Source organism: Muscardinus avellanarius (assembly GCF_963383645.1).
Source record: "Muscardinus avellanarius genome assembly, chromosome: 1".
In the NCBI taxonomy this organism is placed as follows: domain Eukaryota; kingdom Metazoa; phylum Chordata; class Mammalia; order Rodentia; family Gliridae; genus Muscardinus; species Muscardinus avellanarius.
The window spans coordinates 134266960-134292781 of NC_137786.1; the positions used below are offsets into that span (position 1 = coordinate 134266960).

General features: G+C 39.3%; 1 protein-coding gene and 1 pseudogene across 3 annotated transcripts in view; one reads left to right on the plus strand and one right to left on the minus strand.

Annotated features, from left to right (window-relative positions):
* OPCML (opioid binding protein/cell adhesion molecule like) overlaps positions 1 to 25822 on the minus strand; it is a gene marked incomplete at both ends in the record, with an annotated part of 1238220 nt that overhangs the window by 1060596 nt on the left and 151802 nt on the right. The window lies entirely within an intron of this gene.
* Positions 1 to 25822, plus strand: part of LOC308272121 (UDP-N-acetylhexosamine pyrophosphorylase-like) — a 40432-nt pseudogene that overhangs the window by 1622 nt on the left and 12988 nt on the right. The window contains exon 3 of the transcript in view: positions 774 to 1581. The product of the transcript in view is annotated as a UDP-N-acetylhexosamine pyrophosphorylase-like (transcript). The remainder of the gene's footprint in view (positions 1 to 773; positions 1582 to 25822) is intronic.

Below are 25822 nucleotides of genomic sequence, written 5' to 3' on the forward strand. Positions count from 1 at the left end.
TTTCAACAGTGATTGGTTATATGATCTTGAAATTATTGAGCCTAAGACTAAGCCTCAGTTTTCCCATCTGTAAAATGGTAAAATAAATAGCACTACTTATTTTACATTATGACTTTATGTATCACATAGGCTTCTGTATGCTGCAAACTGCAAAATACACTTATTTTTTACCAAAATATTAAGAAATGATACATATCACAAAATAAATAAACCCAAGAATGTAAGCTCTAGGCCTTGTTTTTGTCTTTATTACTTCCATCCTTAGAATGATGTGTGGCAAATAGTGAAGATTCTGTGAACTTTTGCAGAACATTTTAAAGAAGCATACCTGATGCCCTGAAATGTGAAAGTGGCTGGCAGAAATGAGAGAAAACTTGTGAACCTTATTCATAAATGAAATTGATAGAATTGAAGCTAATAAATTGTAACTCCTACTTTCAAGCGATATCTTTTCTAAATATTTGACTTTGGTAGACTTTCTCACAATTTGACCTTCTTTATTCTTCATCATGTCTCTCCTCATTCATGCCCCACCTCTCTCTCTCTCTCTCTCTCTCTCTCTCTCTATCTCTATCTCTATCTCTTTCTCTAACACACAGACACAGACACACGTGCGCGCACACATTCACTTAAAAATTTACTCTCGTGCAGTTGGCACAGCGGCAAGGGCATGGCAGCAGGCCGGCGCTCCCTGGGCCCCATGCCCGGCCCGCATGAGGGCTTGGCTACCAGCGCACCATGAGTGTTGAAGACCTCCAACTCCCCAACTCCAGCTGTCAGAAGCTGAACAAGACCACCTGCTGCAGTTCTGGGAGGAGCTGGACAAAGCCCAGCAGGCGGGGCTTTATGCCGAGCTCCAGGCCATGGACTTCAGGGAGCTGGGCTTGTTTTTCCAAAAGGCCATTGAAGGATTTCGCCAGTCCTCCCACCAGGAGAAGGTGAATGCACAGATGGAACCCACCCCCTGAGAGGTGCTGGGCAGTGCCACCAGGGATCAAGACCAGCTCCAGGCCTGGGAGAGGGAAGAACTTTTCCAGATTTCTCAAAACAAAGTGGCAGTTCTCATTCTAGCTGGAGGACAGGGGACAAGACTCGGAGTCGCCTATCCCAAGACGATATATGATGTCGGTTTGCCATCCCATAAGACCCTTTTTCAGATTCAAGCAGAGCGTATCCTGAAGCTACAACAGTTAGCCATGAAATCTTATGGCAACAAATGCATCATTCCATGGTATATAATGACCAGTGGCAGGACAATGGAATCCACAGCTGAGTTCTTCACCAGGCACAGATACTTTGGTTTGAAGAAAGAGAATGTTGTCTTTTTCCAGCAGGGAATGCTGCCTGCTATGAGTTTTGATATGGAAAATTATTTTGGAAGAGAAGGGCAAAGTTTCAATGGCTCCAGATGGCAATGATGGTCTGTATCGGGCTCTGGCAGCCCAGGGCATTGTAGAGGACATGAAGCAGAGGGGCGTCTGGAGCGTCTATGTCTACTGTGTGGACACCATACTGGACAAAGTGGCAGATCCGCGCTTCATTGGTTTCTGCATCTAGAAAGAAGCAGACTGTAGGGCAAAGGTAACACCTTCTCAGCTCCAGTGAGGCCTTGGTCTTCGTAGTATGTGATGTTGGGCCCAGGGCATCCTGCCTCTGACCTCCCCCACCACCCTGTTTGATTTTTTATTCTGAAACAGTGTCTCACTAAGTTGCCAGGGGCCTTGCTGAGTTGCCAAGGCTAGCCTGGGACCTAAGGTCCTTCTTTCTCAGCCTCCCAGATCCTAGGGTTACAGGCGTGTGTCACCACATCTGCTTCTATACTTCTGTCAGTATAAATATTCCAGGAATCTGAGTAAGCTTATTAGGGCCATTTGGGTATTTTAGAACTTTTCTTCTTTGTAAAGTAAGGGAACAGTCCCACATCCTTGGTTTTTCTGTAATCGGCACCACTTGATTCCAGAAGTAATGTTGCATATTTGTTGATCACAACTAAGAGTTAAAAATATATTTGGATGATTTGTAAGTACCTGGGAAAGTTAGTGATCATCATTAATATCAAGTTGTATTCAATCAAATCAATCTGTTCTTCCTATGACAAACTTTCTGTAGTATTAGGTAAGAAAAATAGGCTAGAAACAGTAGCTTTTACTTTATTAAGGTGTCTGGCAAGGTATCTTGTGATGTTCTTGTAAATAAAATGGAAATGGGTGGGTTGGAGATAAGGACACTTAAGGAGATTAATTACTGCTGGAATGACCACAGCCATCTGGATGGGAGGTTTGTGATGTTATAAGACTCTGTCTTGGGCGTTGTTGTTTATGTGGGGGGATGGGATACTGAGAGTTGAACCTAGTGGCACTCTACCACTGTCCTCAGCCCTTTTTACTTTTTATTTAGACACAGTATCTTGCTAAGTTGCCCAGGCTGGCCGTAAACCTACGATCTTTTTGCCTCAGCCTAGGACATTGTTCTTTTCAATAGTTTTTAAGTTACATAGATGATAATGTAGGAAATAGGCCTTTATGGTAGCAGAAAAAATACACGATATACCTAGGAGTAAAATAATCAACAAATATGCAAGATCTTAAAAATATTGGAAGGCTTACAGATAGTGATGTAAACATTACTTTTTCAAAAGTCTGTAAGATATCCATTCTTATTAAATAAAACATAATGCAATCCCCCCAAAAAAAATTACTCGCAGCTACTCAGAATCATTTCTGTGCATCTGCTTAACATGTTTAAATGGAAAGTCATCAGGAATGCACCAGTCCTTCACAGTCTCTTGGAGAATGCCATTGAGCTTAACCAAACACCAGTTAGGAGAGTTCCTCTCTGAAAATAACCTTATTGTCATAGTTGTGGTATGCTACAACTGATTATCATTAGACCAAGTAGCTTATACATAATTCTGGAGGCTAGAAAGTCCAAGATCAAGTCATCAGCAAATTTAGCATCTGATGAACTACTGCTTCCTGGCTTGCAGATGGCCAACTTCTTACTGTATCCTCACATGGCTGAGAAAATCCATCTCACATCTCCTCCATTAAAGGTATTCATCCCATTCATAATGGATCTTTGTGAGCAAATTACCTCCCAGAGACTCTGCTTCCTTATATCACCACATTGGTAAAGTTAGGGTTTCAACATGAGAATGAGGGGAATATCTTACGGTACAGTAAACAAAGAGGTTTTCTCACACAACACCAAGTCACCAGTGTTGAGACATGTTCAGGGCTGTCTTCTGCTGCCACGGGTCTGCCTTCCTGCTTTCCACTCTTGGCTTCAAAGGACTTCTATTTTACACTGGCCACCTCTTAGTTGTAAGATGGCTGCTGACATCCAAGCAAGTAGGAAAAAGATTTATGCAGTAGCTATTGAGCTTTATATTTGTTATTTTTTTTTTTAAAAGCTTCCTTGGAACTCAATCCCCATATTCATTCTGTTGACTAGAACTATCCCCACAGCCATCACCAGCTGTGAAAGAGGCTAGAGAAGGGGAACATGGTCATGGTCAGTCCTGGGACAGGGCCACCTGATGCTCAGACAAGGGGTTTTCTGAGCACTGAAAGAGTAGGAATGTTTTTTTTTTTTTTTTCCCCTGTACTCTATATCTTTCTTTTCATTTAACTTTTAACTTAGAGAAGACTGCTCTCCGAAATGCACAGGTTAACTGCCAGATAAATAATATTCCCATCACTTCTCCCTTCTCTACACAGCAAATGTTTTGCCATACAAATTACGGGCAGGATAAATAAAAAGTATAAATCTGGGCTCACATACAAGTCCCACTGGGAGAGTGGGGTGAACTGAGAGCCCACCCCTGCCGCTGAGTACTGACGGCGTGGGAGGCAAGCGGGTCACACAGGTGAGGCCGCATGACTTCACCATTGCTGTGAGTGTCAGTAATTCCTTTCAGGAGAACAGACAAAAAGGAGGACAGTGTGGCTTGAGCTAAAGCTGAACTCTTCACCCCTGCCCCATGGGGAAGAAAAGAGCTCAGTGTGTCTGAAGACATGATAAAAACTGTCAAAACAAAGGCTGGAATTATACTGAACTGGGAGTTGGAGTCATGAAGAAAAATAGTAGTTTTCTTCCTCTTTCTTACATCTCCAAAGTTATGTTTGCAATGATAGGAAACAGGAAGAAGGCAAGAGAAGGGTTGAAGGATGTGGAAATGTCTCCAGCAGAGGTACCACACCTCCTTGCCCAAGTGGAAATAAAATGGAATGAAATTAGCTCCCTCTTCCAAGAAAAATAAACTCAGCTTCCTATTTCTTGGCAGTAGCAGAAAGACAATGTTGCCCTCATATTTGTAATGTTTAGTTTCCAGAACAATTTAATATTGAGACTGCTTAGTTTTCAGAGGATTCATATGCAACCATTGCCCATTTAAGAGATGAGCTTAAAACTAGGATACTGTCCAAGATTCAACTCACCACACATCAATTCCCATATACTCAGGGGAGAATCAACGACAGCCAGAGTGCAGCTGGTTGGACCCCAGGTTAGAATGAGCTGAGTGTGCTCCCTTTACACACATATCTTGAGTCATTTCACCATCCATACTTTTTAAGTCAGGAGAGTTATCCTTGGGTAGCAAAACACAGGGCATGGATACTACGGTTTGCTCTTATTCTACTCTGGTTTATCATCTTTGGCTCATTAAGGGAAACTGAGGGTAGAGATGGCTCTTCAAAATCTAAAAGGTTGTGAACAGTCTGTGCATTGCTTCTTCTTATGGTATAGCATAAACCCTAATAAAGCCTCTTTCAGACAAGATCGGGCAGATTCAGGGTGGTATGGCTGTAGACATAATAACGCCTCTTTCAGATGGAATAAATAAATATTCAGAAGGCCACTGATTTCACTTCGTGAGCGGGTTGGTAAAACATCCTCCACTGTGAATATTCATGTTCACTTTTGGTGTCTTGAAGATGGTACCTCTTTTAGAAACTGATACAAGACAAAGTCAGACATATTTGCTCATTTGGTTTACCTTTACTGAAAGCCATAGAAACACAATCAAGACTTTGTGAGTAAAGCCGTACTTTGTGGGAGGCACTGCGGTTAAAAGTAGTTCAAATTTAGCATGTAATAATAGCCCAATTAAGTCTCAAATCCCATCTGTTTCTACTTGAAGAGTTTTTCAGAAGTCAAAGACTACTTATTTTCTTTTCCTTTCTCTCAACTTATGTACACTGGCAGAGAACTCAGCTTTCCTCTCCAGGGGAGCGACCTCTGCTTCCTATTTAGCACCCCATTAGCCACTTCTCTGGCAGAGAGCAGCCCAGCATCTGAGCACAAACACTGAGATATTGGGTGCTCCCTGGGCCTGTTTCCTGACTCAGCATGTGTCTTGGCTGTGCTTGCAGACTTGTCGCCCTGTCTTGCTATAAAGATGGGAAATCAAAATTTCTGGTTCTCTTCCCTCCTGAAGGCTAGGTGAGAATTGATGCAAAGTACTTCAGCAGTCCTTGGAGGAGGACATCCAGCCAGGCCTGGTCACTGTAATTTCTGTGATGTTGCTGCAGTAGAGAAGCAGTGTACTCACACTTTCACTCCCTTTGTTTTTTGTTAGTTCAACGTGAAATAAGAAAAGGAGAGAAAAGGAGGAGGGGATAGAGGGGAAGGAGAAGGTGATGGGAGAGCGGAGAGGAGGAGGTGGAGCTGGGAGTAAGGAACCACCACGAAGGTCAAGGTGCGTCTAGTGTAAACGGAGGCTTTCCTCTCCACTTTTGTTCAAGGGAAATGTGCATCCACCTTCCCAAGCTTGCAAAAGAATAGAAAAGAATCCTTGGAGAGTTTCCTAACCATCTTAACACCCTGAGACAAACCATAAAGGGAAAATTCATTTCTTTTACTTAAAACATCACCACAGAACTCCTTGCTAGACTCATTCGTTGCCTTACCTATGTGATCCTATAAATATTCTGGTTCTGTCAAAACAAGTTATTTTCTTTCCATCACCTTTAAAAATCCAGAACTGTTTGGATGTTCATTAAAGAAAACTCCACCTACAGATATAGAAACATTAATGAGGTATCCACTTTGGATATGACCTCTACTTTAAGAATGATGCTCTTACTACCCAGCATATAATTCAGCTTGTCAGAGTAGAGGAATAGATTCAAAGATTCAAGATTTTGTCCTAGATATCTGATTCCTCACTTGACTTCTCCATATCAGAATAACATAGCTGTATAATTAAATGAATTAAAAAGTTCTGGAAGAAGCCTTTTAGATTTTCAAAAGATGGGTGACACTAAAAATCAAAGGCATTCTTGATCATGGGCAGGAGGCCAGTAAATCTCTTCTAGAAAAAGACCAACCATATCTGGTGCAGCCAAGTCTCAAATGATTGAAAAAGCTGAGCATACTCCAAGGGCATTAGCTTGTCCTCTTGTTTCCAAGAAAAAAAAGCATGGGTCTTGGCTCAACTTGTAACAAATGTAATAATTTGTTATACAGTAACCTAAATAGATTATCACATTAAGCATAGAAATTTCTTGTCCTTAGAAAAAATACCTAGGATTAAATACAAATGAGAAAAGTATTGCTAAACACTTGATGTTAAGCCAATCATCTCACTCTTAGCAGGCAATGCTACCATGACTATCATCCACAGATTTGTCAGTGTTGTAGAGCTTCCCAAAAGAAATTTTCAGAAGCAAGAAGAGAAAAGTCATTAGCTTATTGAGAGACGCTGCAGAAGAGGAAATATTTTTTAACAGGGTAAAGAAAAGCGGTGATAAATAATCAAAACAAAACACAGAGCCAGTTGGCATATCTGTACTTTGTAACCACACATATACTATATTTCATTATGACTTAAGATAGTGTCACAAGGACAGGAGTCAATAGCTGCATGGAACAATATATCATTCTACAGCTCCTCAGCTACCTACTCCAAATTACCTCTCAACCTTAGACTGTTCAACACACACACACACACACACACACACACACACACACACACATAAAGCAATAATGAAAGGTGATGGATGTGGGCATTCACAGTTACCTGGCAAGTTGGTATAGTAAAGGAGCATTCAATTTAGTTAGAAGATTTAATTTAAGTACTGGCTTCTGTAGTCAGCATTACTGTGATTATAGGCATGTCATAGTTGTGAAATACAGTAAAGGACATTGGCTTTAGGACTTAGGTGTAGATTTTAAATCTAGTATCGGAGAGTCACCATCTATGTGTCTTTGCTCAAATTATTTAATCAAAGTTAGCTCAATTTTTATCTGAAAAAGAGGTAAGCAGAAAGAAAATCATATCTGTTCCTTTCATCTTCTTCCCTCTTGGAGGTGCAAGGAGCTAGTAACAGTGCATAGGGAAGCTCTTAGGATACCTTTAAGGAGCTATACTATAGTTCTTGTTAATTCATTTAACTTCTATGAACCTTGCTCTTCTCATTTATCAAATATGAATTAAAAGCTTTTTTAATAAAAAGCTTCCTGCTGTGTTTCTCATGTTGTGGCCATCTTTCTGCCTCCTCACTGGGTTTTCACAGGACTAAGCAGGCTAATGTATATGGATGTGTTTGTAAAACAATACGGTAGTTTATACATGCTTGTTATTATTTTAAATTAATCTGAAATTTTCCACCAAGACTAGCTGGATCTTCTCAAAGTTCCGTGCCCTTCATTTCTCATTTCGGTGGCCTTGTACCAAAGAACCCTCCTGACATAATAGCAATTCAGCAAATACTGCCATTCTCAAGTACTCCATCTTTCTTCCAATTTAAATAATTGTTTGCATAGATCTGCATAAGTTATACATCAGCTGCTACTTTACTTAGGCATTGGAGTTGAAAATAATCAAGCTATTATTAGCACTCATTCTTGGTTTTATTCTGTCTACCCAAAGGTAAGTAAGTAAGTCAGTAAGTAAGTAAGTAAGTAAAGAAAGAAGAAATGTTTTTTTTCTTTTTCAGGCAAAATTATATGCTTCACAATTAAAACATTACTAAAAACAAAAAAATAAAAATAATGCAGTACAATATGGTTATAGTTCATTTCTCGTTCCATAAGTTCCATGCTACAAAATCTGTCTCTACTACTCAGTAACATTCACTTAGCTGAACCCTTAATCCAAACCTCCTTTTCAACTTCCAAATGTAAAATAGTTTCAATTAGCTTTTGGAGGGAGATTGTAAAAGTGTTTTTGCTTATTTTGAAAATACTGAAAGGTATACCCAAATATCTTACAAAAATGAGTAAAATTTTAGCAGTTTTGTAAGTATTTTGGTGAATATATTTATACCATTTTGCAACCTGCATTTTTTCATGCATTTTTTCATGCTATGGTCATCTTTCTGTTTCAAGTATAAATTAACTGCATCATTTAAAAAAATCTTGGTCATATTCTATCACTAATGTGTCATAATACATTATCACTTAGTTAAGTTACTATTAATATTTTAGGAATATAAAAATGATACATAAAGATTACTTAAAAATTTAAGCACATAGCTACTATATGATTTAGCCATTCTATTTCTAGATATTTACCCACAGGAGATAAAAGTGTATATCTATTTTTAAAAAATTGTACACAGAGCCGGTCATGGTGGCCCACACTTGTAATCCCTGTGCTTGGGAGGCGGAGACAGGAGGATGGCGCAGGTTCGAAGCCAGTCGCGCTGGTTTAAGAGACCCTGTTTCCAAATAAAATAGTATAAAAAATAGGTCCGGGAGTGTAGCCTGGAGGTAGAAGAGTTTCCAGGAACCCCAGTACCACCAAAAATAAAAATAAAAATTGTACACAGATGCTTATAATAATTTTAATAGCCCAAATCTGTAAGCCCAACTTGAAAATGCATCAATAGGTGAGTTGGTAATCAAATTGAGGTTCATCTCTACCATGCAATAAAAAAGAGTAAACACAATAGCATCAATTCATCAATTATATCAGTGAAAAACATTTCAGATAGAGACGAATACATACCATATGAGCCCATACAAATTAAAGCAAACAATCTAGTCTATAGTAGTAGAAGGTAATGGGCTATGAATGTAGCTTAGTGGAAGAGCAGTTGCCTGGGGTGTTTAAGGCCCTGGGTTTGATCCCCAGTACCCATGATAAATGGGAGATGGCTGTGTAAACATTCTCATGAACTAGTAGAATTCCCTCCTTGAACCCTTTTTCTGTTAGCATTGACTACCAGGATAGATCCTTCACAGATCCCCCTGCTACCAAGGTACCCTTTCTATAGATCATTCCTGTATCTGGATGAATCTTCTAAATGCATTTGATCAAAACTTTTAATTTTCTTATTATGTGGTATTTTTTAAAAAATTAGTTAATTCTCCTTATAAACTACTTCTTTTGGCATCCAAGACTATCACCATTTGTCCGCAATTCCCCTTTCCAAGCTTTCCCTCTTACTTCTTACTCTCATGCAGCCCTGCATGAAATTTACCATATGCAAATTGGTCCATCAGCTGGGAAACTAAAACAAGCCACTTTATATGTAAGACTCACTTTCCTCACCTGTAAAATGGCAAATAGTTATAATTTAATTAAATCAGTATTAGAAAAATTAATTTTTAGGAAGACTTTTAAACAGCCAGTTGATACCCTATTACTTTGCCTTGCTATCCCAAGCTTCTTCATTTCAGCAAAACACGCTCTCCCCCTTCTCTACTTTGCATATTACAATTCTGCCCATCCTTCATGAGCCAACTCAAAACTCTAGAATCCTCCTCTATAATATTTATTATAAATGTATCACATAATTTCATATATGTGCTTGTCTTCTAATACTTATTAAGCTTGCATACTTACTAAGCAAGAATAAGCTTGCTCATATACATGACTCCATATGATTGTCCCAGACATAAAGATGTACCACTTCTTTCCTCCACTCTGGTCTGTAATCTACCCAAAGATAGGCCTGCCTGATTCATCTTTGCTTTCTCCATCATCTCTTGTAGAAGTTATGCTATAAAAACTTGTTTGTAAGTGAAAAGAAAGAAGATTCATAAATGTCCGCTCTGGCATGAGTCATTATTACACAGACCTCATTTCTCAGATTAAAAAAAAAAAAAAAAAACTAACACTAGAGCTATTTGTAGCAATGACGTGAGAAATGAACATTAAGGCCTCATATCCCAAGGACAGTGTCCAGGGCCTGGGATTGTTCCTTGACATGACAATATCATGTAGCCTGGCTAATAGGACTATATCTGGAGTCTCCTCAGTCTCTACAAGCTTCATTTCTTTCTTGTGGTTACACTTATCTATCATTATTTGGGATATTACTCTGGCTTTGGTTTCTTTTAAAGTTAAGGTTTTTTTTTTCTAGCCTCTTACCTAGCTTCCTGCCTAATCTAGCTGTCAGTATTTTTAGGATAGACTCACAGCTAATATCCCCAACAAATGGTGCTGGGGACACAAACGACATTGGGTAAATAAATGTGCTGAATTGCGCCTAATTGAAAAGAATTTGAAAAATGCCTCACAGATGTCAAGCCAAAAAGTGTGGGTTCCTCGTTATTCTTTATGTTGAGACTCTTCAAAGTTTTGAAAATAGTATTCTGGTTCAAGGAACAGAGTAAGGGAACAGAACTCTACTACCATGTATATCCACTGCAGCTTTGCCATATAGAAAGTAAGTTTGCCAAGGAAAGCAAGAAGGGGAAAAAAGTAAGTCAGATTTATTATACAGTACATAAAATTAGGAGACAAAGTCACTGGATTAGGGTGCACATGGAGAGAAAGACTCAAGAAGAATGCAGGTCCCAGGCCAGCCTCAGCAACTTAACAAGACTGTGTTCCAAATGTAATTTACATATAGAATTTCCCTGAGTTTAATACCAAGTAAAATATATACCATATATATATATATATATATATATATATATATATATATATATATAATAACTGTGTTAACTATAAAGTAGACAAAGAAGAGCTTATTCTATGACAATAATTAATAATATATACCAATGCTGATGCTAACAACAAAGTCCAAGCAATCAAATATCCAGTGATAGAGGATTGGTTAAATAAATCATGATATAATCATATACTACAGTACTGTTCACAAATTAAAAATTATTATAGATACTTTATTATTGGAAAGATGCCCACATACATAAGAATTACCAATTATATAAATGTAAAAAATTATGTCATGCATATAATTGCCTACAAATGCATATTTATAGTTTATGAATATAGAAAAATGACTAGAAAGATATTTCAAAATTTGATTAGTGATGATTGCTTGCAGGAAAGATTATGTATGAGCTATTTTTAGTCTTTGTTTATCTGTCTTTTCTAAAATTTCTCCATTAGGCATGGACTACTTGATAAAGGGGGTAATTGGGAAATCAGTAAATCCAGACATAAGCTATCTAGTGACATGAAGAAATAAATGCAATGAAAGTAGTTGATGAAAAATAGCAATAACAATAATAAGCCGGTTATATCTGCAATTGTGAAAATCTGGCATCAAAGTAACATTAAATACATTCTTATATTGGTGTGAATCTCCTCTATAACCTTTTCAGGTGTTTTGTAGGGTAATGAAAAATGAAGACAGATCAAATGAGAGGAGTAGAGAGGAAAAAGGGAAAGGAAAGAAATGGGAGAGAGAGAGAGAGAGAGAGAGAGAGAGAGAGAGAGAAAGAGAGAGAGAAAGAGAAAAAAGAGGAGTATAGCTACCTTCCTGATTCATTGAATACTAAGCTCCTGTGTCTGAGAAGCTTGAGCTCTTCCTTTTACCCCACATGTACATGAGTGGACCTGTCCCTACAGTTATCTCTGGGTTGCTTCCCCAACATCCCTGTAACTCATTCCTTTATTCAGTGCTCTCTGTTTGAAATACCTACTGTGGATCCTGTTTCCAGACTGGACCCAAATTAATACAGAGGGGCAGGAGAGGTAAAAATGGCCCCTGAGCATAGATGTACTATATGAGGTGTCTGCAAGGTTCCTACTTTATCTGAATGACAGGCCTTTGTTTCAGGATCTTCAGGGTAAGTAAGTTCTTTGAACACTACTAGTTGTTAAAAGGCTTAAAATGAGCTGGGCATGGTGGCGTACACTTGTAATCCCAGCATTTGGGAGGCTGAGACCAGAGGATTGCAGTTCGCAGACAGCCTCAGCTACTTAGTGAGGCCCTCTGAAACTTAGTGAGACCCTGTTTCAAAATAAAGAATAAAAAACAGTGCAGGGGGTGTAGCTCGGTGGTCTAATGCCTTTGGGTTCCATCCCCAGACCCACACACATAAACACACACACACACACACACACACACACACACACACACACACACAAGCTTAAAATGCCATATCAAGCTGAGATCTATTTCCCCACAATTCCTAGGGATTACCCTATGTTATAACACTGGAAGTCATACAGCTTATCCAACTTTTCCTTTTGTGCTTCAGGTGTTTGAAAGAAGCCATTTCTCTTCAAAGTCTTCTATTTTTCCAAATTAAATATCTCCAGTTCTTCTAACCAGTTTTTTTCAGATAAAGTTTTTGTTTTATATTTTTCTTCACCTTTCTAGATTTAATTCCATTAAAATAGTCTTTGTGTCAATATAGTTCTCAAATCATGCCCAAATCAGAGTAAAATACTCTACAAACATTTTTAATGCCCTTTAGGGAAAATAGTGTAATTAACTCCTTCACTTAAACATTATACTTCTATTAAATTTAATAACTAGCTAAATTGGAATAAATATTCTAATTTATGTATTTGGTAGTGAACAGAATAATTATACTTTTATATTGTGACTTTTCTCCTTACCACATGCAGTGAAATAAATCTTTCTTATTCCATATTCTTGCAAAATTTAAGTCAATTAAATGTCCATCCTTTGTCTGAACTTACTTCATTTTATAATCATTTTAATCAATTATTCTCAGCAATTAAAATCTTCTTAATCCTGACTTTATTCTCCAGTATATTCACCACCCAGATTTTTGCTATATGTGAATTTGGTACATATACTTTTTACTTTATCATATAATTTTAATAAAGAAAGAAGAAAAACAGAGAGAGACATAAAGAGAGAGAAGGAGGGAGAGAGAGAGAGAGAAAGAGAGACCTATTCAAACTAGCTGCCCAAAACAAATGGTTATATGAAGAAATTATCATGTCTTCTAATTAACTCATACATTGATGGCTTATTCTAAATTGCTTGGTTCTGGGCTATCACTGTCTTGCTTGTCATGAAGTACTTCTGTATGTTCCTTTATGTCCTTCTTTGTTTCTGTCTGTACTACCTTCCTCTGAGTTGAGCTCCTATTCAGATATTGCTTTCTGTAGCCACAGGCCACTCTTCTTTTCTCCCATCCTCTTTCTTTCCTTCTTTCTTTCTTTCTTTCTTTCTTTCTTTCTTTCATTCCTTTCCTTCTTTCTCTCACGGCTACACTTATTTTCCAACCCATCAGGAAGTTTTATGATTCTATATTCAGTGTCCCCAATTTGTGTTTTTAACATCATTGCTAATTTTTATGCATGCTTTTAAACACATAATCTCTTAAGGTCTAAAATATGTATCTTGGTGTTTAATAACTCATTTGTTTACCTTTTTTTAGTTCCCAGGATTTTAGACATTTCCCTGTAATTTCTGGCACTTTTTAGAAAGACTATGTGCCAGTTCTCTAAATCCAGGCTTAGTTCAGCATTTTTCAAACTACATAACATGACATATTAAATCATGTTGCACAAAAAATCATATTCTATGGTCAAATGCCTTTGTGAGTTCCTGCATATAATAGCTACCATTCAGTGCTTCACAGTGTATATCAAAATTAAAAGCTGTAAATAATCCTACAGTTAAAAATAGGCCAATATTCATTTTAAAAAATAGGCCAATTTAACTTTATTTATGAAACATTTCTTTAATGAAATTGACCACAGAACTATATTTGAAATATGTGTTCATGGCTATGAGAGGAAACTCCACTTAGAACTTTTAAAACACATATAATAAATTTGGGGCCATATTGGTTTAAAAAAAATTTTCTACTTCTGAATTCATTTGACATTTATTAGTATGTGCTAGGTACCAGGGAATTTGTTAAGTCTTGAAATAAGGAGATGATGGCTACAACATGGTCTTTGCCCTGATGTTGCTTATAGTTTGGTTAAAGAGGATAGAACTATGAATGGCTGGCCATAATGCAAGCAGATGTTCAAGCACAAAGCAATGTGCTCATCAAAGAGGATGCAGTGAGTTCACACAAACTGTACTGAGGAGGGCTCAAAGAGGAGACATTTTAGTTCTAGCCAAAATAACAAAGAAAATTTCAAAGGGCATCAGAGGAAAAGGAAGAAAAGAGTTCATAAAATTTTAGTTTTAGAAAGAATATTTGGGAAATAATTCCTCCAATAATTCACATGTTATGATTATGTTTTAATTTCCTTAATATGTCTTAACTAAGCATATCTTTTGTCATATTTCTTTACAAAGTATGGTATTCTCAATGTAATCACATTCTAATGTTGTAATATGACAATGAAATAAATAAAAAGTCTCCCCATATTTCTTTAGGTAATGTGAGCATTGCCTAAAATTCTGTTTGTTTGGGTTTTTTTTTTTTTTTGGTAACTATGTAACTATGTGCTGCATTGTCTTAAATTATGCTTACTATAGTGGAAATTTTTTTAAATTGGTACTTTGGCGAAACCATACATTTTCTCTCCTACATCTCTCTAAATATGGTTTTCATTTTAAATCAGAAATATCCTTTCATAGCTATTGCTATTAATTTTAATATTATTAAACATTCAATTCCCGGTATGCCAGTTTCATTTTTTATTGTGATTTTTCCTACCCAACATATTTTGCCTCTTTCCTGGATTCTTGTCATTCCTGATCTTGTAGGTGTGCTTTCTATACTGTTACATAAATCTCTGTTTGAGTTATCGAGAAAATCAGTTCCAGGACAGAAACCTGAGGCACTGCCTACTCACAGCAAGACAATACCATGAATAAGGCATGGAGGTGTAGATGTAATTTCTTTCTTCTAGGTAAGGCATGTGGGGAGGCAGAGGAAATGTGCAGGCAATGGGCTAAAAGTCAACTCAACCCAGAGTTTGAAGAGTCATCAGTGTGATATGCAGAAACATATCAGGGTAGAAGCCCTGGCAGGCACAGAGTGGAGAACTGTCTCACCCAAAGACAGTGTAGGTATGTTAATTGGATACAGAGGCAGGGCTGGAAGACTTTGCACCAGCATAAAAGAGAGGGTGCTATCCTAATCCCTGCAAGTGGTAAGGAAACCAGTAGAGAAATTGAGAAGATAGAAGCAATAAAAAAAAATGGCATAGGCATTGAAAGAAATAAGACAGTGCAAGCAAACCCAGACTGAAGTTTATGTCTTTGTACCAAGAGATCTAGTAAATGTGTGCTAGTAACAAAAACAACATACAGAGAAAAATTTAGCAAAGTTCATAGTTCATTAGGATTGTTATTGAACTTACACATGGAGATGCTGGTCACATAGCTCTGATGAAGACCTGGAGCTCAAAGAAAGATTTCACCTGAACATATAGCTTGGAGAGACATCACTGATAACTAAGGTCATGAAGAGACGCACACTCATTCCTGAAGAAAGAGTGTAGTGTGAAGAGAAGAGGTAGAAGAAAGAAGTTCAGGGGCTTTTGAGTTCAAAGTAGGAGACAGGTATAGGAATCAAAGGGCCTCAGGCATATCAGAAATGAGCAATATCTACCTTCAAATGAGCCCAGAATTTTAAAGAGTGACTGACTCAGGATTTACTTTCTCAAGTTCTTTTCAGTGCCTGGACACAAATCCTTCATGTAGATATGTTTATAATGGGGTGTTTTATCATGGGTTCGAACAAGTTTTAGGGTATTTTAAAAAGATACTGTAGTCTGAAAAGTGTCACCCTCAGAACCCATTGCTGCCTGAAACTCCCAAACCAGCTCAGTATAGAAGTCCACCTTGCCAGGTGGCCGTGACTCCTCCCTGAAGGAAATCAAGGACATCTACAGCCCTGATACACTACAGTTGACGGGAACCATGATTTGTGCCAGGCTGCTGTGTGCCCGTCTCATCAGTATGCCTTTTCTCCACTTGCCTCCAGCTGCCAACTTATTTTGGGAGGCAGAGGAATGGAAGGTGGTGTTATTGCTTTTGACTTGGCTTACTGTTTTGGTCTTTTACACATAATCTGCCCCCTGACCCAACATTAGCATAATGCTCATTAATCAAGCTCAGACCTCCAATTAATGGCCAGCTGTGTGGATCCCGTACATCTAATAGCTTGTGAATCAGTCAGGCAAAAGGTTAGGCAAATGATTTTGGCAGGAGAGGTGGGGAACATCCTAATTCTGAAAGAGCCTGAAGGCATCTACCCATGCAGTGAGCAAGTCTGAGCGCATTTGTGTGTGATTGGAGAGGAAGACCAGGAGGGGGCTTTAGCCAATCATTTTCCTCTTGCCATCCCCCAGCCCCCAGCCCACCCCAGATGGCCTGAAGACAACACTCTCTTCCATTCTCTGGCCTGGGGTTACACACCCCCACATCTTTGCCCAGGCGGCCGGCCAAAGAAGAAAGCCCTGATTTATTGCTCTTGGCAGTGTCTAGGCTGGGCATTTCTATAACCCAGTGCCGGGGCTGACTAATAAAACATACACTCAGATTCGCCCCTCAATAAATGTCTTTCAACCTTTAATCCTGTTTGTTGCAGTCTTTAAGGGAGCATTGATTCAGTGGGCAATGAGGGCTTTTCCTCCCATCTATCTCAAACCGATCGATGTTCTGTCACCCCACTCCACCCAGCCCGACAAAGGACAGGCCTCTGAGGGAAAAGGAGGGCATCTTTCAGATTTATTTCATTTCTTAAGAAAGGGGTTTTTAAAACTGCTACCAGAATCCCACTGCTAGATAGTTTTTCTGACCTTCAGCTATTCTTGGTGACCTCCTTGGATCTGGAGTGCAGAACCCAAGTCTGAGAATAATAACATGGGTACAGGAGTTCTTTGTACAACTCATCCAAAATAAGGCAAATCTCTTCACTTGGCCATATCCCCATCCTTTCTCCTATGTCTCTACCTTAGTTAATAACACCAAGTTGGACCTGGTCACCCAAGTAATGCAGCTGAGATATCTCCATTCCTTCCTTCCCTCTCTGCACATCCAGACAGTTAACAAATCCCCTTGCTGCCTCTTGAATGCATGCCTCATTTCCATAGCACTGTCATACCTGCAGTTTGGAATTTACCAATATTCTAATCAGGCCAGTATAGTAGCTAACCCATCGATCCCCATTATTCTAGTCCTCCCTTCTTGCCACCAAATGTCATGCTGAAATTGCTGAGATGGTGCTCTTTCTAAATCACCACTCTGGTCACATCATTCTTCTGACTGCAAAAGGCTGGGTAACTTGCCCAAGGTCATAGAGCTGAGAAGTGTCTGAGCAAAGACAGAAATCACGTAATGCCACCTGTAATCTGCTCTTGCCCACACGAGACCCTGACTTCCCTCTTAACGTAAACTGTTGAGGGCAGAGATCAAATTTTGTTTTGTTTGGGTGACCACCACATGCTTCTCAGTATCAAAAACAGAGCTCAGCATATTAGTGGATGCTCAATAAATATTTGCCCACAGAACATTAGCTACAAATTTCATCCTGAGATTAGGTCAAGAAAGAATGAGGCACTTCTTTGGGCACATCTCTGGGGCATTTCTTTGGGAGCAAGCTATCAGAAAATTAAACACCATTGAAAAAATTTGGAAAGAGATCTGTAAAACCTTAGTAAGGTCAAAATCAACTGTTCAGGGTCTAACTATAAATAAGCATGAAGATACAATCTGAGACTCTCTTACATTCTTAAATCTCAAAGCTCAGAGTCTAGTGAACACAATATATCCACACCTGCACTGCATACCTCAGGCATAACAACCTGTGCTACAGTTAGTGAAGAGGAAGGTATACACACAGCACCAAGACAAACTGATTCCTCTCTCTGGACACATACTGGGGAAGGCACATGTTGGCAGTGCCCAAGGACAGCATCGTTCCCATCCTTGCTCATCTATTGAGCTGTTTTGGAGGTCAATGTCCCACCCACTGGGTCTCTTCAGTCTCTTTAGTGGTAAAGATAAGCAAGAATATCTATGATCTGCCAGTAGAAATGACAGCCCACCTCAGCTGTGCCATTGAATTAGCAGCATTGTATCCAATTAGACTTTTGACGGAATTTTCCCCAAAGCCATGTAATGCATCCAAGGGCAATTCCACCAAGAAAGCCAACTCTCCAAGATTGATTTTCCTGCCTCTCACTGTCCTCTCCTGCCTGATGCCTACCTCTCTTTCATCTCCTTTCCAAGCCAGAGAGAATCAGAAATATTTTCAAGAGTTATTCTAGATTGTGGCATTATGTTGAACGAATTAGCGTCTCACTGAAACATTGGCAAGAATGACACTAATAAAAGGAAGGAGCCAACCCAACCAGATGAGAAATGGAAGTCAATTAGCTCTGTGGTGATGTTTTTCTTCTCTTTTCTGGCACTGAAAATTAAATTAAGATGCAAGTTAAGTCTGTTTCATTAGCTTTTCTTTCTATCAATTCTAGCCTTTGTTGCTTACTCTCAAAGGAAGAACCACCCTCCCTTGTGCCTTGTTCTAAATGTTTCCCCAAAATATGACACAGCTAAAAGACTGAGAGCTGGTCAGGCACCCATCTGAAGTTTAGATAAGCTCTTCCAGTAGACAGCCTCTCATCTCATATCCTCTTGCCACAGCCCTCTGAAGTGGACATTAGCTTCTCCCCTTCTCCCCAGAGCAACTAAATCTGAGTAATCCTGCAAAGCTCACCTTCCTAAGATGCTTGCACCCTGCAAAAGATTGATTGCCAGACAAATACTGCATCCACAAAATGGTCTGTAATTAAAGCTCTGATCAAAAGGAGGGCCAGACAAAGCAAATCATTGGGTAGAAGGAGAATTAAGTAAAGTCACCGGCTAGCCTCCAAGATGTTCCTAGAGTCTTCACCTCCTGGTTATCAACATCTTTGTGGAACCCACACCTTGTTGCTTGTGGAAAAGACCTGGCAACTTGTCATGCACAGAACAGGGCAGAAGTAAGAGTGCAGGCTCAAACTAACCATAAAGTGCAGGGATGTTGCTATTGTCACTCTTGGGTCATCTCTCCCGGAAGGCCAGCTACTCTGTGGAGAGGAGACCAAGCTCCAACTGAAAGTCCTATGGGCAGGTGAGAGTGTGGCTCCTCAGATGACTATAGCCCCCAATATTTTGGGGTCCTTTAGGAGACTATGAACCAGAAATACAAAGAGAAGCATCTCTAGGATTTCAGACCCACAGAAATTTACAAGAATGATGATTGCTGTTTGATTTTCCTAAGTTTTGAGGTAATTTATTTTATGGCATTAAATAACTGATAAAATCAGCTTTGATGAGAGGCCAAGCTGAGAAAGAAATTTAGGGTTCAATATACTCCAGTGCTGTAGCCTCAAAACTATGGTAGGGCAAAGGACAAAAGAGATTCGTAAGAGCCGGAGGTATTCCAGTATTCAGACCATCTGCTCTCAGGGGCTTGAGTACTTTGAATCCTCATGACAACTCTAATTGGCTGATGAAGATGCTGAGATCCTGCTCATGAATATCTAAGATGGTTCTCAAAGACCTTCTCTCCTTGTCTTTCCTATCCCAGAACTCAGATCACTGCTCAAAATAACAGATACTAACTTGGCCTTGACAAGTCCTTCTTTTTCTTGTAAAATATTCTTATCTCTGTCTTCTATAAAGAATGAAGAAGCTAGAGAGACAGCGACTTGACTCCAAATTGGTTACAAAGCAGAAATCCAGATGTTTGCTCTCTCACTTAACATCAAATCAGGCAGCAGCTCGCAACACTCTGTGTGGCCCAGCTGAAGAAATTCTACACATTGCTTTAAGGATCTAACTCACAACTCATCTTTAAACCATCACAAGAAAACTCCCATTAAAGAGGGAGAGGGGAAGTGTGTGTTAATGAGCTGAAGTGTGAGAACCGGCATGAATAAGCAGACGGGAATATGGTTCAGAGAGGCAAATGAAATAATTACCCAGCTTACCATTGTTACGACGCAATAAATTTAATGTAATTCCTAAAGGCCAACCCGTTTTTTTCTTGCTTTCTTTTTCTTAACTCCTTTTTACATTTTCAAAATTATACTTTAATTAGCATAACATTTAAATTAGCGAATGGAATCTTAATTAGCGGAAGAAATAGACTTTTGTTGGAGTGGTAACTCAAACAAATAAATCCACTTCCTCTTTCAAAAACCGTTTGCTTATGGTGCATTTAATAGCCTAGTGTACCATAAACAATTTGAGGGAGAGATAAGTAATTAAATTAGAAGACATACTGGCCAGCTCCCAGCTCCCTAGAAAGGCTCTTTCTCTTTCTCACTTGGGCTCTCTCCCACCACTCCTTATCCTGGTGGGTCTCTGTCCTATGAGAACAAAGGATGGCCCCTTTAGACTGATTGAGTGTAAAATTGCAATTGTTTTGATAATTGGCAGGTTCAAAAACAACGCTTCAATTTCCCCTCTGAGTTGAACTTTCTCATTCACTGGGTAATGGAAAGACCTAGGTAAATTCAATTTAAACAATGGTGTCTTCCAGTCACCCCTCCTTTCTTTTCTTCTCTTCCCTGACCCTTTCTAGAGGGGCTATGATTCACTCCACATTGGAACCCCAGGAGAGGGGAGGACCCTGGCGGGAACTAGCAAGGTGACAAGACACAGCAACCAGAGCAGAAAGAAATGTCTCTCAGAGTGTCCTCTGGAGCTGAGAAGATTCTGGAAGGCCCCAGATGGTCCTGTCCACCCACCCATCTCAGATGGGGAAACAGGTTCAGGAAGATGAAGGGGATGTTTTTGGATTGGCCTGGGAAACAGATGCCATCAATTCCAATATTCTGGCTCTCATTCTGGACTCTTTGCACTGTATTCTATACAAATGTTCTTCAAACACATGGCCAGGGTTTCTGAGATAATTTCTAAGAAAAGACTATACTTGGGTGAAATCTGAAGCAGGATCCAAGCTGAGGGTTCAATGCGGCTCTCTTTGGGGGACCTAGCTCATCATTCTGGGTTCACATTGTGCTCAGGAACCAACACCTAACCAGAAAATGGCCAATTCCACAAACAGAGGCAAGATATCATGCAAATTCTATTGATGGAACTGGTGTTTGGAACTACAGAAAAAGACATTTAGGATGGAGGAAACAACCACAGACTGGGTATCAGCTGACTTGTATCCTACTCCCGACTTCAGGCATGCATTTGTGTGCAAGCCATAGACTTTCCTGGCTCTGCTTGGCTTCAGCTGGGACCACACAGCCTCTGTGTGTACCAAAGGTAAAGCCACACTCATTACCAGAGTCCTCCCATGAGAAGTTACCTGAGAAACTTACCAGACATGCGAGCCGAGAAAGTTAATCCAGTCCCCTAAGCCATCTGCTTAGTTGATTAATTCCTTCATTCAATGTTTATATTTATTCTATAAATATTTATTGAGTACTTGCTATATTTCACATTTCCCTAGGTAGAAATGCGGGGTGAACAAGACAGACAAAAATTGCCATCTACATGGCCTGTGATTCTAATGAAGAAGTCAGCTTATAAAACCAATACCTGGCATGATCATATACAGTAGTAAATGCTAGGAATAAAACTGAAGATGGTGGGGGTAGTTAGAAAGTGTGTAAGGTAATATCTACTTCAGGTTGTAACTTCAGCAGAGACCCTAATCTCCCATTTGGATAGACATTCAAGGATCAGGTGGAGCGTCTTCCAAGCAATAGGACTCCACATGCTGAGACACTTAAGCAGGAACAGCTCCAGATGCTTGAGGTAAATATAACAATGAGTGCAATGGTTAGAGGAAGTGACTGAGCTTGGAGAAATGTGCAAAAGGTAGACTATAAAGGAGCCTGGGGTTCTTATTCCAAGTCCTAAGGGGAGCTCTAAGCAAATCTTCTGTCTCACAATACTGTTGTCAAGCTTGGCACCATAGATCAACCTTCCCAGTGCTATGGGAAGGTTCACAAATACCCAAGGCAAGTATAATTGTAGCAATTGTATTTATAACTATAATTATTATATTCTGACAAACCTAGAAAAAGAAAGGTGTGTTAAGTATGCATGTGTGTGTGTGTGTGTGTGTGTGTGTGTGAGGATCCTGTCACATGTGTTACCTCTCCTCACCTGTTTCTTTTTGCCCTCATGAGTAAGTATTCAAAGAGTATAAGTGCAAGTATTCTTGAGGAAGGAGTTGGTGTTCCACTTTTATTTCTGGCCTTTGGGATAAGTTGAGTGAGACCGGATCTGATAGACGCTACACATCCACTGGGGATCTATAATAAGAGTCCCAGGCAGCTCATATTGTGGGAACAGTATGGGTACAATTAGGTGATGAAACAATCAAGTGTCTCTCTCAAAAGAGTGTAACAAAATGTTTCATTTTAGCTTAGCCTCAAAATCAGAAAGGCTACTCAAAGAGTTCCTGGTTTCAGCAAGGAATGTGTAGGAGATCTCTAGTAATGAGAAAATGGTTTCTTCTAGAGAGAGACTATAATGAGGAATTTGAAATTCTCTGCTCTGCTTTGGATTCATTTCAGTGAATTTCAATGCCTCAGAACATGTGTTTTTCTTCCTCTCTGTCTGAGAATACCTTCTTAATTAAGTTACCGTATAATGATTGCTTTGCCACAGATTGTGAGGTTAAATGTGGTAATACATGTGAATTGTCTTAGGATACTTGAAAACAAATATTAAAAGTTATATTTTATTGAGTATTTACTATGTGCCAGGTATTTATTTGGTCCTCATATTAAGCCTACACAGCATAATATTTTATGATTCCTACATGACAAATGAGAAAAACAAGGCACACTGAAGGTTAAGGTCACTTCGATCATAATAAATGGTATAGAAAATAACTGAACACATTCTGGAACTCTGACTTGGTGCTGAATATTTAGTGGTCTTACTGTCAGTCCCCAGTAATATCAAAAGGTAACAGGGATGACAATTGACCAAGCAGGCACTTTGGGAGGGACATCATACAAGGTATGTATGTATGTATGTATGTCAAAATTTCTGAACCTAATAAGCTAGGCATGGTGGTGCACGCTTGTAATCCCAGCATTCGGGAGACTGAGACTGGAGGATCACAGTTCGCGGACAGCCTCAGCTACTTAGTGAGGCCCTCTGCAACTCAGTGAGACCCGGTTTCAAAATAAAGAATAAAAAATAAGGGAGGGGTGTAGCTCGGAGGTTGAATGCCCCTGGGTTCCAATCCCCAGACCCACAAAAAAAAAAAAAAAAAAAAAATTGAACCTAATGATAAAATCTTATAAACCAATCAAAGCCCTCATTCTTAAAATACAATTAAATATTTATTCTAGATTTGACAACAGCTTGAAATTATCCTGAGAGACAGATGACAATACAACCCTTCCCAGAGCTTACAGATCTGAAGTGAGACAGGAGGGAGAAGATGTGATGGTGGCAGGCCTCAGTCTGGTTTTCTGGCCTAACTGGCTAGTTGATGAGTGAATGACCTTGGGCCAGTTAATGGGTCTTCATTGGGATCCTACATATAACACCCAGCTTCAACCTGAGTATTTTAGCATAGCACCTGAATAAAATAGATGTTTAATATTATTACTATCACTATTATCATTGTAAGTTGCATCTTACTGTGTTGACAATAGATTTTGCTTGAGGCCTGACCTTCATAGTTCAGTAAGTGATTAAAAAAAACCAGGCAACTCTCTCCTTCCAGGGACTGTCAGAGAACATTGTTTAAAACTATTTCTGGCTAAGCTGGGAGATCCATAGATACAAAGCCCATGTCTATGCCGCAGGAGCTTCCCTGTTGTTTGGACCTGACTGTCCTTTCTGGTCTCCATCCTTGCAATTAATCTCCCAGTAAGTCTATGAGAATTATGCAAGAGTAAATGTCACAGATTTGCAATGAGTGGGATGTCTTTTTCCAGTAGAAACCAGGAAAGGCCTGATGGGAGGGCAGTGGAAAGCTGAAGTCACTGGAATACTTTTCTTTTGTAAAACCTGGCATGAGAACATCTGTAAAGACTCTTCCTCCATGACAAGCCTAAGGATACTTCTATCACTAGGTGAACAATGTTAAGTCACTGCTTACACTGAACTGAAAATTTTCTAATTCTTCTCCCAGATTTAGGATTCTATGATTTTAGGATTCATGACCAAAGCATCTCTAGGCTGACCCAACTTAAAGTGGCAGCTGCACACCTAAAAAAAGTTAGGCTTAAGACCACTGATATTTAATAGGGCTTGAATCCAACCAACCAGGGAGAGAGGACATCCAGGAAATTCCATGACCTTCATTTGATCAATACAAGAGGATTTCCTAGAATAAATGGGACCTATGGAGGCCCTGATAGAGTGGGAAAGCTTAGCATGCAGTGTTAATTATCTGAAGGTATCTCAAGAATCCACCGCAGTTTAGAAAAGGGCTGAGGCCAAAATGAGGAAACTGAACAAAAGAAGTTTCTCTTCTCTTTCTCTCCCAAATATTCCTTGTGAATAAGCCAATGGAAGAAAAAGCTTTTCCAACTAAAGGCCCCCTCAATTCCACTCTGGCCAGGCAACTGCAGAGAGCAATAAAACTTTAATGGCTCCCAGTGGGTCGATTCGGCAAGAAGGAAAGTGCTATAAATCTCGCCCGATGCTTATGTGCAGCTTAAAAACAAACGGCTCCAATCACACTTAGCAGAGCCAGCCAATTTCCCCAGCATGTGGATGTAGCGGAGGAAGATTTACCCACCTGCATGACTCAGTGGAAGGAGAAGTTTTTTTGGGGGGGGTAGAGGAGGAAAAAACAGTCAACTTGTGGAGCAAATGCCAACAATTCCACAATTGATGGCTTAATGCAAAGAGATGCCATATATGTGGTAGCCTGCTGAACAGCCATGGACAGGTAGCCAAATAAATTGTCCCGAATAGTGAGACGCACCTTTGGAGAGATATTTCTGGCTTAAAAGTGTCCTATTGGTATTGCTTTTGTAAGCCTACCAGGAGACCTTACTGTTCTTGCTAGTCTCCTGTTATTGATGTTGGTTTCCCAGTAAGCTCAGAGCTCCTTGGAACTACTGGTTTTTGTGAGTAGTTGTCTTCTTTCAAAAATCCCAGGAACATTTGAAATGGAAGTATTAGGAAGCAAAAAGTATATAAGCCTGCTGGATAGCCAGCAGGATATGATCCTCTGGTTCCACCATCCTTTAGCTACTCAGTTCCTCAGCTCTTGCCTATTTGGGGTATTCTTCAAGTCCAGACATCAATTCCCCCATGATGGAAAATGCATTCCAAAGATGTATCTTCAAGTGAATGTGAGTGTAGAAGGAATAAAAGGGTTATTGGTCCTTCCCAGGTGGGCTGATGTCTTCCAAGTGCAAGATCCAAGATTCTTGATTTTTCTTTGTTTCCCTTCAATACCTCTTCTACTTTGTTGGAAATAAGAGTTTTAATGGAGGTTTTAAATCTAGAAGCTATATAATACATTAAAATGCACTCACAGAAATACTACTGCCATATTATTATTAATAATAAAAGTATTAAAATGACAACAAGAATTTATCAAGACATCCCTTGTGCCAGTCTCAGAGCTAAAGTGCTTTTAAGTGCACTCCATCTTTTAACATACCAAACAATCCAAGAATTACACTTTTTTCCCTCTTAAACAGATCAGGAAGCTAGATTCAAAGAAGTTCTATAATTTGCCCAAAGCTACCCAGATGTAAAAAGGATAAAATATGAATAGAATTGAG